This window comes from Rana temporaria, chromosome 12 (genome assembly GCF_905171775.1).
Source record: "Rana temporaria chromosome 12, aRanTem1.1, whole genome shotgun sequence".
NCBI lineage: Eukaryota > Metazoa > Chordata > Amphibia > Anura > Ranidae > Rana > Rana temporaria.
In genome coordinates this window covers 103071353-103089494 of record NC_053500.1, presented here as the reverse complement: position 1 = coordinate 103089494, position 18142 = coordinate 103071353, and positions in this window count along the sequence as shown.

The following is an 18142-nucleotide window of genomic DNA, read 5'->3' as shown; positions in this document are numbered from 1 at the left end:
AAGGCTAGAGGTCAAAGAGATATGGGACTATTTGGGGGGCTTTTTCGAGCGTGGGGCTGGAGAGGTGAGCTTCTTGGAGGAGCTCAGGAAGACCCTCCAGCAGGCAAGTCAGGAAGGTAGCCAGGCGGCGAGGAGGAGCGGTCCCAAACCCCCAAGCAGCCAGGTAGTGGGGGGGGTGTAAGTTCCGGTGGTGCAGGGCCCAGTAAGGCCATAAAACCTGGGGAGGGTCCCTGGGAGCCGATTCCTCAGTCCGTGAAGAGGGCTGGGGGGTTGGCCAAGTCCGGGAGCCCAGTGATCCAGGAGGTCGCAGGGCCCAGGTGCCGCCGGAGGTACGCCCCAGCGTCTACAGGTCAGCATGCCCAGGCTCCCACAGGATGGCTGGACTATTGCTGTGGAAGCCCGCTGTGTGCCTGTCTCCATGACCCCTCAGCCTGCAGTAGAGCGGGAGGATCTGGCAAAGGCAGCGCCAGGGACTGCTCCTGCGGCTGGTAAGACATCGGGTGAGAGTCAGGTGCATGGTGGTGAAGTTAGAATCAAAACAGCTACAGGAAAAGTGTTGGTTTGCAGCGCAGCCAAGATGGCGCCGGTTGCTGGGGGGAAGGGAAGGGGGATGTGGCCAGCTCCCATCCAGCACTCGGGACCCGGAAGTGACCGTCAGGAAACCGAATTCGCTGCAGTTGTCACCAGAGCCGGTGGACCCAGAGGGGAGGGGGTGGGGGGGCACCCAGTCCCGGACATTAGTGCGGGTGCCTCCGGGCGCCCTCGGCCCATGGATGTGGACAGTAAGATGACATCTACCCCCCAGGTCCCCATAGACACAGCAAGTCTGCCGGCAGCCCAGGAGGGACCCCTCCCAGAGGACTGTCCGGCATATGACTTTATACGTCAGTTGGAGGGGTCCCAGGGGGGCACTCCCACCAGTACATGTGGAGTCTCAGGGGGCTGGTATGGTTGCAGAGGGGTGGCCAGCAGAGTGGGGGAGTTTGATGGGGATGTGCCCCCCTCTGTTGCGACCCCCAGGGGGAGGGGCCTGTAGTGAGGGCAAAGGTGGTGGGTCAGGGAGCGGCTGAAGCTCCCCTGGCGAGTGATGGCCGGGGGATCCTGGAGCCCCTGATGCTGCTCCGGAGAAACCAACGGGCCCATTACCTCAGAGAAGACAGAGCAGGCGTGGGCGAGGGGCTCCCCCCCGGGAGACGCGGGCTCGGAGTCGGGGGGGCCTGGTGGTCCCGGGCCTGAGGGTCTTCCCCTCCTTTTGTTGCAGGGCCGATTCCCATCCCCCTTTCCCCCCCTTCCATCTACCTCCCGATGCCCTCCCCCCTCATCTTCCCCTCCTCGTACCCCTCCCCCTCATGCCCCCCTCCCATCCAGTAAAGTCTGGTCCCCTCCCCTGTATCTGGCCCCCCTCCTGCCTCTCCCCTTCCCCCTCGTCTGGGCCCAGGGTCTCCTCCAGCCATGTGGCTATGGAGACGGAGGCTGCTCGAGTTTCAACTAAGAGGTCTAAGGACCTGTCGAGCAGCGGGTCCGAGGGGGGGGATGGCGTAGTCACCTCGGAGAAATGGCAGGAGTGGGTGCAGGTGAGACGTAAAAAGAAGGGGCAGGCTTCCAAATCTGGGGGTGAGAAATTCCATGTAAAGGGTGGGGTTCCCCCGGGGGCACAAGAAGGGGTGTCCCTGGGGAATCCGTTTGGTATCCTCTCCTCCTCGGATTCCGAGGAGGAGGAGGTGTAAATATGTATTTATGTTATGTAGTATGAAGGAGAACACGACCCTTTCAATCATTTTGATGGCGGTACCCTCTCCAATACGGCTTGCGACCATTAATGTCGCAAGTATCCGTTCTGCAGGAGCTCGTTTTATGGCCTTTGATTTTCTCAGCCGTGTTGAAGCTGACATTTTGTTTTTACAGGAGACCTGGCTAGCATCTGTGGCAGAGATGCACTTAGCAAAGAGGTAGTGGAGGTGTGGGCCCTTCCTGGTCTCTTGCGGCCGAGCCCTGCAGTGGGGTTGCGGTCCTTTTAAAGACTGGTCTGGTGGCTTGCCGACGAGTGATTGAAGTGGAGATTGGTAGATGTCTGGTGGTGGACGCCGTCGTGAGGGGGCAATTCCTCCGGCTCATAAATTTTTATGGGCCCCAATACAAGAGGAAGAGCCTCCTTACGGCGGTGAAGCCTTATCTTTTTATGTCCCAGCAGGTGATCTTTGGTGGTGATTTAAATATGATCACTAGGCCCAAAGACCGGGCAGGTGCCACCAACCCTCTGGGATATAATAGTATTTTTTTGAATAGCGTAGTGAGGGAGGCCGGGTTGGTGGATGTGCACGTTCGTCACCTCCCCAACCTCACTGGTTTCACATATACCCGAGGTAGTTGTAAGAGTAGATTAGATAGTTTTTTTTAAAGGAGGACTCTGCCTGCTCAGCTCCCGAGCTGCGGTCGGTGGAGTTCTCCAACCACTGTACAGTATGGTTTCTGTGGCCCTGAACGTCGCCGACACTCCTCAAAAAGGGAGGGGTTTGTGGCGCCTGAATGGGTCGCTACTGGAGGACTCTGAGGTTAGGGAAGCCTATGAGGTTTTGTTCTTTGACCAGACCTCGCTCCTTGAGGGCAACTGCTCCCGCCTTGAGTGGTGGGAGGTAGTCAAAAAGAGGTCTGAAGACTTCTTCTGGGAAATCTCTGGGTACAGGGCAGCGTCCAAGTACCAAGCTTACCAGAGGCTTGACCGCCTAGTGTCCTCTGGGGGCTCTCATGAACAGATATCCAGTCTGAAGGCGCAGATGAAGGAGTGTCAGTATGACCATCTTGCCTCCCTGGTTTTTGAGAGGGATTACGGGAAGTTTATCTCTCCGGATCATTACAAGAGCTGTGGTGAGGCGGCGAGTTCGAAGGTCGTACATGGCCTAAAGGACTCATCAGGATCTCTGGTCCGGTCCAGATCGGGGATCCTGGGTGTTGTCAGAGACCACTTTTCAGACCTCCTGAAGAAGCAGCCTCTGGACATGGAGAAAGTCAGGAATTTCCTTGATGAGACCCCACTGGAAGTGAGGTCTGACCTTCCTGACTCTTTGACAGAAGAGATCTCGGTAGCTGAAGTTGAGCAGGCTATCAGCTCTTTAGCATCTAAAAAGTCGCCTGGGCCCGATGGGCTCACGGCTGAGTTTTATAAAACCTTTAAGAGCCTTTTGGCTTCTCATTTGAGGGACGTGTTCAGTGAATGTTTGGCCTATGTCCTGCTGCCTCCCTCAATGAGAAGGTCAGCTCAGATCCTTCTGTCAAAGGGGAAAGATCCGTCCGTGATGGAGAATTGGCGTCCGATCGCCCTTCTCACCATGGATAGAAAGATACTGGCAAAGATCCTTTTTACACGTCTATCTGCTTTGGCGGACAGGATGCTGTTTCCCTCTCAGCACTGCACAGTTCCTGGCCGGGGCACATTTAGTGCTGTTCTGAACATCCGGGAGGTTGTGGAGAGGTGCAGGGCTGATGGCAATGAGCAGTATTTGCTTGCACTGGATCAGGCTAAGGAGTTTGATCGGGTGAACCACGAGTACCTCTGGCTTCTTTTTTTTATGTTCGACGGGGATTACTATCTCCAAAAATGCGGAGCCTCCATGGGCGCTAAGTTTTCGCCATCCTTGGCCAACCTCTACATGGGGTGGTGGGAAAGGCTCTGTATTTTTGGACCTGGTAGTCCCCGCCGTAGCGACACGGTTTTCTACTGCAGGTACATAGATGACCTCTTGTTTATTGTTTCCAACCCACACACAGATCTAAAAGAGTGGTTAAGCTATATGAACCATAATCAGCTCAATTTAAATTTCACTGGTATCTTGCATGATAACAATGCGGTGATCTCCAACCTCTATAGGAAACCTAGTGCTGGGAACACCCTCCTACGGGCAGATTTCAGCCATCCGGGACACACCATTAACAGCATCCCGGTTGATCAATTCCTAAGATTGAAGAGGCTCTGTAGCAAAGAATCAGATTTTGATCAGGAAGCCATTCACATGTCTAAGGCCTTGTACACACGACCGGATCTATCCACTGAGATTGATCCGCAGACTTTTTTCAGCGGATAGCCAGAATTTTCTGTTGGTCCGCTGGCTTGTGCACACCAGCGGATTATAATCCCCTCGGACCAGAACGCAGGCACGTAAACCACGTACGACGTCACTATAAAAAGGGAAAGACCCAAGTAGTTGGCAATCAGATACAGGCTTTCAGGTCGTTTCTGCGTTTGCAGTGGCGTCCTGTCCGCTCGTATTTGTTTGTCGCGCGTTCTTTGCAGGTAGTGCTGGATTTGGGGGTGCTTTCTGTTGGAGTGTGTTCTTGACTGACCAGCCGGCCGGTTTAAAGCCATGATGGAGCAGAAGCATCGATTCTCACGAATTGGTGCTGGATATGGGATTGCTTCTGGATATGCTCATCGATCCAGTAGTTTGGCCAGGAACAGGGGGAGGAGGAGTTCCTGGGCCAAGAATTGGTTGCGCGAGCGTGACCAGTTCTCTCATATGCCTCTGCTTAGGGAAATCCAGGAGAATAATCCTGATGACTTTAGGAATTATCTCCGTATGACGGACCCCGTTTTCCACCGTCTGCTGGATCTTCTGTCCCCCTATATCACGAGGCAGGACACTGTGATGCGCCAAGCCATCACGGCCAAGCAGAGGCTTATTGCCACGTTGCGGTACCTGGGAGGAGCCTGCAGGACCTCAAGTTCTCGACAGGCATCTCTCCCCAGGCGCTTGGTGTCATCATACCGGAGATGTGTTCTGCCATCTTAAAAGTTCTGCAGGAGAAGTATCTTAAGGTAAGTTGCCTCATTTTAACATCACAATGGCCCAGATTCAGGTAGATTTGCCCATTACTTACACCTGTTCAGCTCAGCTGAATTTCTCTGCGCCGGGGAAATTTGTCAAGATTGCCACCTGATTCAAGATTCCTTTTTTGTGGTAATTTGCTCCTGTGTAAGGCAAAATTGAGGGCGCAAGTGAAAGTGGGTGTGCCCCTATGCAAATGAGGTTTTTTCCGCTCAGCAGTGGTTTGCGCCGGGCGCACGCATGCGCAGTTCGGGCGCTCCTGTCTGCGCCTGTCCTAATTTCAGGGCAAATCCTGCCCACCTGCTTGCACTGAGCAAATAAATAGGGGCAGACCTGCGCAGGTCCTGTGCAAAATTACATCCTGCTTGTTCCACCCCCCGAGCAAGGTAATTTTGCACTTTTTTCTGAGATGGCACCTCCTGATAAGGAAAAAAAAAAGAAAAGCAAATTTCATCTCCGCTGAGATGGACATACTGCTGGCGGCACTCACGCGCCATTTGGTTCAGTTCTTTTTGGTTCAGAGCGGAAGAATACCACCGTAGCCCAAAGGAGGGCAATATATGAGGCCATAACTTTGGACATAAATGCCCTGGGCATTGAGGAGAGGACCTGGGAGGACATTCAAAAAAAATTTACAGACATGCGTCGTCGAGTCAGGGACAAAATTGTCCTAATCCGAAAGCATAGCAGGGGCAAGGGAGGAGGACCAGCCTGCTCTTTACGATTAAATCCGGAGGAGGAGGTGATCGCACAAAGTTTAGCGATGGAGCAGGTGGAGGGACTCCCAGGCTATGACTCCACTGTTGGGGACTGGTAAGTTTTTTTTTTCTCATATTTGCTGTGTATCATGGGAGGGGGTAGAAGGGAACATGTGATAAGTGTGTTGCTACAGCAACATTTTTGTTTTGTGTCATCCACAGATGTTGATGATGAAGCTGAGCCGTCGTCGGCTGTAGGGTGACCCACGCCATCCCCACATCATCATGGGGTCCAGTCAGGCCCCATGGAGATACTGGACATGTTGGTGGAGGAGGATATCGCCCATAGTCCATCTAGGGAGGAGGAAGTGGTGGAGGAGTCTATTATCCTCAACCTGGATGAATCTGTGTACCTCCAGGAGGATCCCACCATCCCTGACCTCCCCACAGCCCCCCGACCATAACGTCATCCCCCTCCAGTGTCCCCCCCTCCAGTGTCCCTCCCTCCAGTGTGGCCCCTTCCCCTTCTTCTCCCTCAGTTCATGCCCCAGCCTCTCCTCCAAGGAAGGCTCTATGCAAAACAAGGGGTGTACCCTCCAGCCTCCGTGAAGGTCTGCAGGAGGAGCAGGCCCGGCAGACCCGCCATATAGGGGACATGGTGGGAGACTTGAGGCGGGTGGTGGACAGCCTGGCATCCTCCTCCTCCTCTGTGCAGCAGGCCCTCACCCTTCATGCTGACCGGGGGAAACGATATACTGAAAGCCTGGAGGAAGTCAGTACAAACTGTGCAGCCATGGTGACCTGTATGGTTGAGCAGCAGGACGCCACCGCATTGCTCACAGCGGAGGTGAGCAGGTTGGCAGGTGCGGTGGAGGCCAACACTGCTGCTGTGCGGGAGGAGGGGAGATTAACCCGGCGGCACAACAGGAACACGACCACCCGGCAGATGAGGATGTTGGCACAGACCAACAATGTCCTGGAGGGCATGCAGGCTCAGATTATGAGCTTTTAGTTATTTTATGCTCAGATTATGAGTTTTTTGATATTTTCGTTATGCTCAAAGTTTGAGTTTTTATTTTATTTTGTAGTCCCTACACACGGTGAGGAGTGTATACTACAGTGTGACTGGTGTGTGAATGGGGGGGGGGGGTGGCACTCCTGCTGGAAAAGGGGTGTCACCCTCTGCCATGTGAAAGGTGTATGAATGGACAGCAACATAATTGGAGCCTTGACGCGGCGTTGCTGCTCCCTGATACCATGGGGTATCCTTGGGTCTAATCCAATTTTGGGTGCATGTGGGGTGTGTGTGCTAGGGACCACAGTGGTGTGCACGCGTGCATTCTACTTGTGACATGATTATTGTGTGTGTTTAACGTGCAAAGAGACGTTCCACGAGACCACTCCTGATTGCTCTTCCCTCAGTAGACCCGGTAGAGTTTCTTGGGGGGGGGGGGGGATTGTGGGGTTCGGGGGTCAGGTCATCACATATGTCAATCTGCAGGCCCTTTCTCTGGGCAAAGTTGTGCAGAATACAACATGCACCGTTGATCTTGCATACAAAGTCTGGGGAATACAACAGGGTCCCCCCGGATTTATCCAGGCATCTGAAACGGGACTTAAGGATGCCAAATGTGCGCTCCACCACTGCACGGGTACGTGCGTGAGCTTCATTAAATCTTTCCTCTCCTGGGGTTTGGGGGTTCCGGAATGGAGTCATCATATGGGGTCCGAGTGCATATGCAGAGTCACCTGGAAGGGAAAATACAGAAGGATGTTAGTCATGCATGTGCCCCTCGTGATGTCTGCATAATGGGGAGGGACAGTCATACCTGACACCCATGTCACTCACCAATCAGCCAGCTGTACCCATACATGTTCTGTTCAAATTCGGTGGGGATGGGGCTCTGACGGTAGATGAAACTGTCATGGCAGGACCCGGGGTGTTTGGCACGGACATGCCATATGAGGCCAAGGGCATCCACGATCACCTGGACATTTATGGAATGCCAGTGCTTCCTATTACAGTAGATATGCTCTAGTTCACGGGGGGGGCCGTAGTGCCACATGGGTACAATCAATGGCCCCCACAGTGCGTGGGAATCTGGCTATTTGATAGAAAATCGGTGATTGCCTTCTGCCGCAGGTCCTCCTGGGTTGGTTTGATGAACTGGTGTGACATGCACCTGAGGATTGCAGGGATAACTTGGTGCACACACCTACTCATGCTGGATTGGGACATTCCAGCCACAATCCAGCCACAATTCCACCTGTGCGTTGAAAATATCCACTTGCCAGGAAATGCAGGGTTGCCACTACCTTGACCAGTGGCTCCACTGCCTGTCCACGATGTGTCTTGCTGGTGATGTCATCATGCAGGATTGTGGCTAAATCCAGGATGACTTCAGGGCTGAATCTAAACATGCGATACACCTCAATATCACTCATGTCAAAGATGTTCCTGCGCACTCGGTATATCCTCTCCCGTGCCCTCCTACGAGTCGGTTCACTCTCTAGTATTGCTAGAACCATGGCTGCCCCTGGCATGTTGGCACACAGACGTGAGGTCCAGAAAGTGTGGGTGCTCTGCTTGTTCAGCTCGTCCGTATTGGTGCTGCTGTAGTTGCTCTCCAGCTGACCTGTGGCCATCTGTTGCTAACTTGCCCCTGCTTTTATAATGTGCAAATTTGCCTGGGACGAACAGCTTGCGCGCTTGGTGCGCAAAATGTGCCTCATACGCGCAAGTTTCTGAATCAGCGGTAGTTCCTCATTTGCATATTTGCTGAGGGAAAACCATGAGAGCGCAAGTTGCACCCTGTGCAAAAATGCCCCTTAATTGCGCCGGGGCAGAGAAACTGCGTCCGTGGAAAAATGCCTCATTTCAGGCTTAGCTTGCTTTCTGGGTCATCCGCAGATTTGCCTGGGCGCAATTCCGTACTTGCACCCGCGCAAGTCGTACCTGAATCTGGGCCCATGTGTCTTCAAAAAATATGTGCTAAAGTCTAATATCTTATTTTTTCCCCTAATAACCATAAGATTGTAATATGCTGTGTGTTGATTTTTGTTTGTGGACGTGGGGAAGAACGGCCGGCTGTCTGATGGGGGAGTGTTCGCGGACAGAATTCTACAGGCATCTCCAAGCTGGTGGTCTGGCACTGCCATCGGATGAAGACAATGTTGAAGGACTTCCGTTTGTTTTTTTAGCGGACGAAGCTTTCGGGCTTGGACCTGACCTCATGCGGCCTTTTCCCGAGAGGACCCTCACCTCAGAGAGAAGGGTGTTCAATTATCGGCTGGCCAGAGCTCGGAGGGTAGTCGAGAATGCCTTTGGGATACTCGCCAGCCGGTTTCGCCTGTTCCAGACAGCGATACATCTGGCGGAATATAAATTGAACACCATTGTTTTTGCCTGCTGCATTTTGCACAACTTTCTACGCAGGCACTCCCAGGCGTACCTACCCAACATCGGTGCTGAGGCAGGACTACCCTCAGATACCCTTCCTGGGCTGGACACTGGTCGCGCTGGCTTGGCCACCCAATCTGCTCGTGAGGTGCGCGACAAATATGTTGAGTACTTCATGGGTCGGGGGGCCATTGCTATGCCAGATAATATTTATTTCTAATTCGGCCCCCAAAAGAAAGAAATATTCACAAAAATAATAAATAATTTGACCATTGGACTTTATACAGTTGTTTGTCATTATTGCTTTTTCTCTTTTTCTCTGTCTTCCTGGTTCTCCAAATAACTAGTGCACTTCTAGTGCCAAATTTTGTTTTCAGGTTTTAGTAAATAACCACAATTGCACATTATTCACTCATCTACAAACTGGGTATTGAGCATAGAAAGAATAAAGCCACTCATTTTTCAGATTTTGCTGTAAAATATTTTATTTCCAGCTTGTTCATTATTCTCCAATTTTGAGAGGTTTTGAGCTAAACATGCCTTATTTTGCTTATTTTTTTTTTTAAGAATATTTCTTTTTTTATTATTTTTTTGGTCCAAAATTTTTTTTTTTTTGTTTTGATTTTTAAAAAAAAAATAAAAAAATTTCTTATAGATTTTTTACAAAACATATATCTTTTTCACCAACTATTTTTATTACAAAGGCTAACATGTAAAAACAATGTAACTTAGAAATGTGTAACTTTTCACTATTCACAAGAACAGTCATGGTGTGATTTCACACCAGAACATGCCAAAATTTGAAGATGCACACATTGATTGGAATTTGCCAAATGTCAGTTCTTCTACATAGTAAACACAGACAAATGGCCACATATTCTATCTGCCATCATGGGTGATCAATGTCTGTGTTTTGTGGGAGCAAACCCTTCCTCGAAAACTACTTGAGAATCGAGGAGGGGGTTGTACCCACAAAGCACAGATAATCGATATTCTGTGATGGCAGATAGCACATGTTGCCACACTGTGTGTGCATCTTCAAATTTTGGCATATTGCTGAGTACAACATTTTAAAGGGTTGGGGGGGGGGGGGGTTTCAGTCTTTGACACAGCCCATCATGTCGATTATATTTTTATAATTCTGTTCTATGACCATCATCCTTTGCCGCATATTGTCCATCTCTGTGCTGCACTCCATAATTACATTTTTAACATTCTGTTCCATGACAAACATCCTTTGCCGCATATTGTCCATCTCTGTGCTGCACTCCATAATCTGCTGGATAATTATTGCAGCACTTGCACGCGAAAAATGTGGAACACCATCTTCATCCCCCTAAAAAAAAAAAAAAAAAAAATAACATTTTGCAGGCCTTTCTACATCTGTTTTGCCCTATAAAGCTGGGGTGACACTGACCTGATGGTCTGCTCATTTCCACCTCCACAACTTCTCCATCTTCGATCACTTCTCCTTCTTCCACCACTTCACCCTCATCTTCAACGAATCCTCCTTCATCTACCATAACTGCTTCTTCATCCAGAAATCCACCTTTTTCCATAAATCCGACTTCTTCTTCCTCAACTTCCCCTTTATCTTCCATAACTCCTACTTCCAAAATGGCTTCTTCCTCCTCTCTTCCTTCCTCCTCTCTTCCTTCCTCATCCTCCTCCTCCACATGCCGAGATGGGCGTTTTCTGGCGTGTCTGACCCTCCCTGCCTCCTCAAAATGCTGTCGTCTTCTTTCCCCTAAATAACACAAAACAAAAGGTATACTCATCAGCACACAGATATTGGAGAGCAGAAATCACACACATTGCTTAGAAGAGGCTTTAATTTAGTATCTTTTTTGGTCTTCTCCCACCAAACCTACATTTTTAGATGACTTCTAGGCCAAGCTCTGATCCTGCCCCTTTTTAGCGAAGTGACACACATGGATGTCCCCCCCTCAACTTAATTTCTCGGAGACCCTACAAATTGGTCTAATATTTTGGGGGAGACACAGGTGCTCTGGATTCCAGATGGGAAAACAGTTGCTTATTATCACTGTTGAGAATGAATCCTGGGAGGACTTCCGTTTTCCGGGGGAGTGTCGGAAGCATGGCGGAGTGAGCACGCTTGCTAGGAGAGTCTAGCGGAGCCCGGGCGGTGTGTGCTTAGGAGAGCGGCGAAAAAACAAGCCCAAGCCCCCTCCTCATCTTACCCCCCCCGCGATTGTAAGGAGAGCGGCTTGTCCAGCTGATGTCGCGGCGGGGACGTAGTGCCACAAAGAGCTGCAGAGGAGCGTCTAACCAGCCCGTCCATTCCTACATCACAAGATATATGACGTTGAGAAGGGACGAGGCTCAAGTCCCGCAGACGGATCCTGGAGACACAAGATATCTCTGCACTGGGGAGGTAAGGAGGGATTCGCTCACAGAGTGTACTTTCCCGGCACCCGCAATCACCACCACCACAGCTTGCATATCTGGCATACTTCGCATACCTCCTGATAACAGTGCAGAAGACAATATACAACAGCTTGGTGGTCTGGCTCAGGAGACTTCAAAGCTGACAGGGGGCTTGGAGAGAACAGTCGAACAGCCTATAATAAAGGTACCGAATACGTTAACCCCTACCTCTCCACTAGGAGAACAGCATTTATTTTGTGACTTGAAACCACAGAGAGTATTACCTCAATATATTATCCCAGATACAGAGATAATGAATCAAGAGCAGAATAAAGAAGTGCCTAGTGCAGGGGAGGACTCCCTGGAAAAGCAAAGTCTGTATAAGCAAAATACCCAAGAGCTATGTACAGGGGTACAAGAAGCGTCTTTAGATATTAGACAACTCAGCAGGCTTATACAGGCTCTTCCAACCAAGGAAGATATACAGGTCATATTAGAAAATATAACAGGCACATTCAGGGCTGAGATCGAAGAAATACGCACCAAAGTGGGGGAGGCTGATCAAAAGGTGGGCGTCCTGGAGAAACAACAAAATACCACTGACACCAGACTCTCGGCTTTGGAGGAAAAGCTGCTATATCAGCAGCAGCAAATGGCGAGGCTGCAATTACAGTCAGAAGAAGCAGCTGACAGAAATAGGAGAAATAATTTGCGTATCAAGGGCATCCCAGAGAACTTCGAAGGCCAGGCATTGAGGGAAGTGGTAACTTCTATCTTTAATAAAATCTTAAAAAATCCCCCAGACACAGTGCTTGAATTGGACAGAGTACACAAAGTCCCCACAACACGGTATTATGACCAGAGTAACCCCCGAGATGTGCCATGTAGGGTTCATTTCTTTAGAATGAAGGAGGAAATACTGAGGACAACATGGAAGGAAGGCACAATAGGGGTATGGGATGGCGCCGATATACAGATATTCTCAGATCTGTGTTGGCAAACTAAATCTAGAAGACGCGTATTGAAACCTCTGCTGGATCACATACGCAATAAGGGAGCTGTATATCGATGGGGGTTCCCACTGGCTTTAAATGTGAAAAAGGGAGAGAGGAGCTTTCACTTGAAGGATCCCTCCCAGCTCCTATAATTATTTGAGTTCCTGGGCTCAGAGCCAATAGAGGTTCCTAATTGGCTGGACATGTCGGTGGTAATGGAGAGACCCCCTAAGTGAACCAGAATATAAAGTTGTTGGTTGATAGATACACACACACACACACACACACACACACACTATATATATATATATATATATATATATATATATATATATATATATATACATATACACACATATACATATATATGTTATCACATGTCTGAAAACATTAATTACATGTTCTTTTAAACGTTAGTTTCACTGTTTGAATTCGGCTGCACCATAATCTCACAATATCTCACGAGATTACAGGCAGTCCACCCACTTTTACACAGATCTCGGCTGTTTTCAGAGAAAAAAACATCACCTCTGTTCACCATCTGAGAACTGAAGTTCTCAGTTTATTAAACTGGCTGCAGAGGAGATAATTCTCCTCATGAGAACTGCCGTGAACTGCTGTGAACTGAACAGAGAAAAAACTTCACAGTTTATTAAACGGACACCATAGACCTTTATGGAGCAACCCTCTGTTTTTTTTTTTTTTCCTTTTGGGATATTTTTTTTTTTTTTTTTTTTTTTTAATAAGCTTGGATAGCCGTGACTCTTTTTTTTTTTTCTTTTCAGACACATAGGCATACTATGCGACTAGATAGCTATCTTTTGGGAAAATGTGGATGTGTTTACTGAAAATTGTGTAGCAGTGAGGGGGTTAGGGGAAAGATTTTATTAAATTTTTGTGGCTGCTCTTTCCCTATTGTCCCCCAGGTCTATTCCCCTCCCTGTCTTTTTTTTTCTTTTTTTGCCTTTTCCTTCCCCCCTCTCCCCTCTCTTCCTTTTCTCCTAATCATATAAATAGTATGATTGACATGTGGGGTAGCATAATGCAACATACAGTATGAAGTAATATGTTTAGTTATATAATAAGTATGTACGGTATTGTATCTAGGTGCAAGAGACGACCCAAGATGACCCAAGACAGATGTATTCTTCCTAATTCCCGGGGGGGGGGGGAGGGGATGGGGGAGGGGCCTAGGGAGGGGGAAGGGGGGGGTGGAGTGAGGTGTGTGGAATGGGGGGGGGCGATTAAGTGGGAGTGAGACGGTAAGGGGATGGGAACAGATTTTCACATTTATTTATTATTATTTTTTTTTATTTTTTTTTTCATTTATCTAGTTGTTTATTTTCATTTTTTTTTTTTTTTAGCTTTTGACACATAATATAATTTTATAAAATTTACAATCTCACATTTCACATAGATGGTAAAGAGCCCACAAAAATATACAAACACAGTCACTTTAAGAATATTAATATTAATAAATATTGATGTTAAATATAGCACATATAATACAACGCACACATTTTTTGATTTTGAATAGTAACATGAATAATAAGATTTAGTATATGATGTTAGTGACCTCTTGAGGTCTCTAAGGGGAGGGGGGTATAGGTAAGGGAGTGGGGGGGGATTGGGTATGGGGGCGGGGGGAAGGGAAGAAAGGAAGAGGAATGGTTGGGGTCGAGGTGGAGGGGAGGGGGGGGGGGGAGTGGAGGGGGTGGAGGGAGTGGGGAGGAGGGGGAGATTTGAGTGGTGGGGATGGGAGTGGGACGGGGGTATGAAGGGGAGTAAAAGGAGACCAAAATATTTCCCTGTTATAAAAGTAGGAAGGACCACAAGAGTATTATAGAGGAAAGTAAGGTTTTGGAATAAGGGAAGATACCTACAGCCTCCCTCGGGAGTGATGTTTTTTTATTTATTTATTTATTTATTTACTTTTTCTGGTTTATGTGGTATTTACGGAGGAGACCGCTTTCTGATGAATTTCTAAGTGTAATTTAGTGTTTTTCGATCTCATGACTTTTTTTTTTTTATGGATTGGCAAAGGGTCTTATCTCTATCGGTTCCGATCTGACCAAGTCGGGTTGGGTGAGACGTGGGGGGGGGGGGGGGTTTTGACTCTCTCCAGCCTCCCATCCCTATGTTTTTCTTTTTTTGTTTTTCTTTTGGTTTGGGGTGGGAGGAAGGGGAGACTCAAGGGGGGGACGGGTTTAACAAAAACAGATGGGACACATGCTTCCCGGGCAGAAGTGTGGATTCTCTGCAATGCTTCTACATCTTTTCCCACCAGAGCGCCTCTCCTCCAATTGGAGGGAAGTCGGAGACGCTCGTGGGGGTTTGCCCCCGTTTTTTTTTTTTTTTATAATTTTTTTTTTTTGCCCTTTTTTTTTTTTGTTTGTTGTTGTTTCTTGAGTGCCTTATAGTAACCGTGGGGTAGCACTAGTTTAGAGTGCTCCACGGCATAGGGCCAATTAAAATACTCGGACACTTGGACAGAGGACTAGAGTTCGAGATACAAAGGGGGGAGGGTTTTTTTTTTCTATCCGCGTCTCTCCTGGTTTCTCTCTTCCGCTTCTTCTACCCCCTGGGGCCTCCGAGGTTGACTTAGGAGTTTCTAAGAATCTTTAAGCGAAAAGACGGTGAGGGGAGGAGAAAAGGACTCAGGATGAACAGAATAAATATCTCTACACACCCCGGAAAAAAGATCCAAACTACTAATGGAATTGGGGAGAGTAAAATCACAAAATTGTTTTTTTACAAGAAACGCATTTTAGAAAAGATAAGATACCTAAGATGAAGTGTCAAAGATTTCCAGCAGTATATATGGGGGCTTCTCAGACTTCAAAAGCCAATGGAGTAGCAATTTTGCTAGCTAAAAGCTTAGTATGGAAAGAATCTAAAGTAACCACGGATGAGGAAGGGAGATTTATCATGGTGAAGGGGACACTAAACGAGCAAAAGGTCACCTTAGTGAATGTATATCTCCCAAATGTTGACCCGATCTCTGCGTTGGAAAGATTTGCGGAGGTTGTAATCCGAGAGAGGGAGGGGGTGCTGATTTTGGGAGGGGACATGAACATGGTACTAGACCCTAGATTGGATTCCTCCAGGGGGTCCTATAACATATCTATTCCCAAACTGAGTAAAGCAAAGAAAATTTTACAAGATTTACAGGTAGTAGATACCTGGAGGACCTTGCATGTTCACGAGAGAGATTACAGCTTTTTTTCACCAAAACATAAAACATACACAAGAATCGATTATATATTCTTAGATCAAAACATATTGGTAAATTTAAGAGAAACCTCTATCGGGTCATTTACGATCTCAGACCACGCCTTAGTTCATTGTACCATTGATTGGGGGGTAACGGGTCCCAGAGAGTGGGTGTGGAGGATTAATGAATCACTAATTAAAGATCCAGAATATGAGAGTAAGATAAACCTGGATATAGAAAAGTTTTTTGAAATAAATAAAGATGATGAAACACCGCCGCTATGTAATTGGGAAGCACATAAGTGCTATTTGAGAGGAATCCTTATCTCACTTGGTGCGCACAGAAAGAGATCTCTCAGTGCGAAGCTGGACCGCCTGCTTGGGGAGATCCGAATAGCTGAAAATGAACATAAAATATCGCAAACGGTACATATCGAAGAGAGATTGACATCTCTCCGAGATAAACGAAATTTATTACTGACGGAGAAGGCGAAGGCCAAATTAAGTAGATGCAGGAGGGCGTACTATGAATATGGGAACAAACCAAGCAGGATGCTGGCGAACGCATTGAGAGAAACTAGAGCGAAAAAACATATTGAAAAAATAAAAACACAAAGAGATAAGCTAGTTAGTTCATCGCAACAAATAGCGAAAGCTTTTAAAGAATATTATAGTGGTCTGTACCAATTAGAAACCCAAACCAAACTAGCAAAGACTCAGAGAAGAGAGGAGAGAGTAAAGGAATACCTCAAGGCGTCAGGGTTGCCTAAAATTCCAGAAGAAAATATTGCCAATATGGAGGGGCCGATTACTTTAGAAGAACTTAGGAGTGCAATTAAAGAAATGAAACCGGGCAAATCTCCAGGCCCAGACGGTTATACTTTATTTTATTATAAAACTTTCTATGAAAAACTGGCACCTAAATTTCTGGAGGCCTTCAACTCGTTAAAAGAAGGACAGACGATGTGTAGTGAAACATTAGGGGCACATATAGCCATTATACCCAAGGAAGGGAAAGATCCTACTCTATGCCCAAGCTATCGACCAATATCTCTACTGAATGTAGATCTGAAGATATTTTCAAAAGTAATGGCTAATAGATTACTGCCATATATATCGTCCCTAATACACCCCGATCAGGTGGGTTTCACCCCAGGGCGAGAAGGGAGGGAGAATACACAGAGAGTATTGGGTACTATATATCTGTCACAAATCTATCAGAAGCCAACAGTAATAATATCAACAGACGCAGAGAAGGCTTTTGATAGAGTTGACTGGGGATTTCTAAGAGCTACATTACAACATATTGGGCTGGGGGAAGGGATGTTAAATTGGATAGCTAGCTTATACTCCTGCCCGACGGCTAGGGTGAAGGTAAACGAGGCAATATCTGAATCCTTCCTAAGAATGGAACGAGACAAGGATGCCCACTCTCCCCAATAATTTTTATTCTCATCCTTGAACCGTTTTTGAGAACTGTTCGGGCAAATACAGACATACGAGGGTTTTGGATAAAAGGAACGGAGTTTAAAGTAGCCGCATTTGCGGATGACTTATTATTCTCAGTAACGGCCCCAGAGCTGTCATTACCAGCTTTGTTGAAGGAGATAGGGGAATATGGAATTCTGTCCAATTTTAAGGTGAACTACAGTAAATCAGAGGCGATGAGAGTAGAAATAAACAGGAAGACACAACAACAATTAGCGGCAAACTTCCCCTTTAGGTGGACAGACTCCCATATACCTTATCTGGGTGCAAAAATACCCAAGAATCTGAATAGAACCTTTGAGTTAAACTTTGTACCCCTGGTGAGACAGATCAAGGCAGATTTTCAAAGATGGGACAAGGAAGTCTTTACATGGTTCGGTAGAATCAATATTATAAAAATGAACATCATGCCAAGATTACTTTATTTATTTCAGACCCTACCTGTAAAGATTCCCTTGGGATTTCTGAGGGACTTAAGAACTAGATTTGCTAAATTTATCTGGGCAGGAAAATCGGCTAGAATACGTCGAGACATTCTGATGTTACCAAAGGAAAGGGGAGGGGTGGGACTACCAGACCCAATGAGTTATTACGATGCAGCCCATCTAGCAAGGGTGGTAGAATGGTGCGCCCTCCAGAGGACAAAACCGTGGATTCTTTTGGAACAAAAAATCACAAAGATCCCGTTGGAAGGATTGGCATGGATTCAAGAGGCAGATATCCCACAAGAGGTTAAAAAACACCCTACAATAGGTGCCACAATACGAGTTATAAAAAGAAAACTAAAATTTCGGAACATCTAAGCCCACTTGTACCGGTTTTGGGAAATCCTAGATTTCAATTAGGTCTTACAGATCTTCATTTTAACAATTTAAGACGTTCAGGAATGAGCAGACTAATACATTTTGATATGGAAAGTCAAGGGATAAGTAGGGGGGACACCGACAAGGCTTCTAGAAGTGAACTGGACCTAATGAGACAAATCCAACTAAAAGCAGCGATTAGAGCATTGAATCCACAAGGCACTCCACCTAGAAAGCTTTCAGGGTTTGAGGAATTATGCCTGAAGGGGGAACCGTTGAGACATGGTTTGTCGACAATGTATAGCATGCTGGTAGATTTAGAAGCCCCAAAAGAATT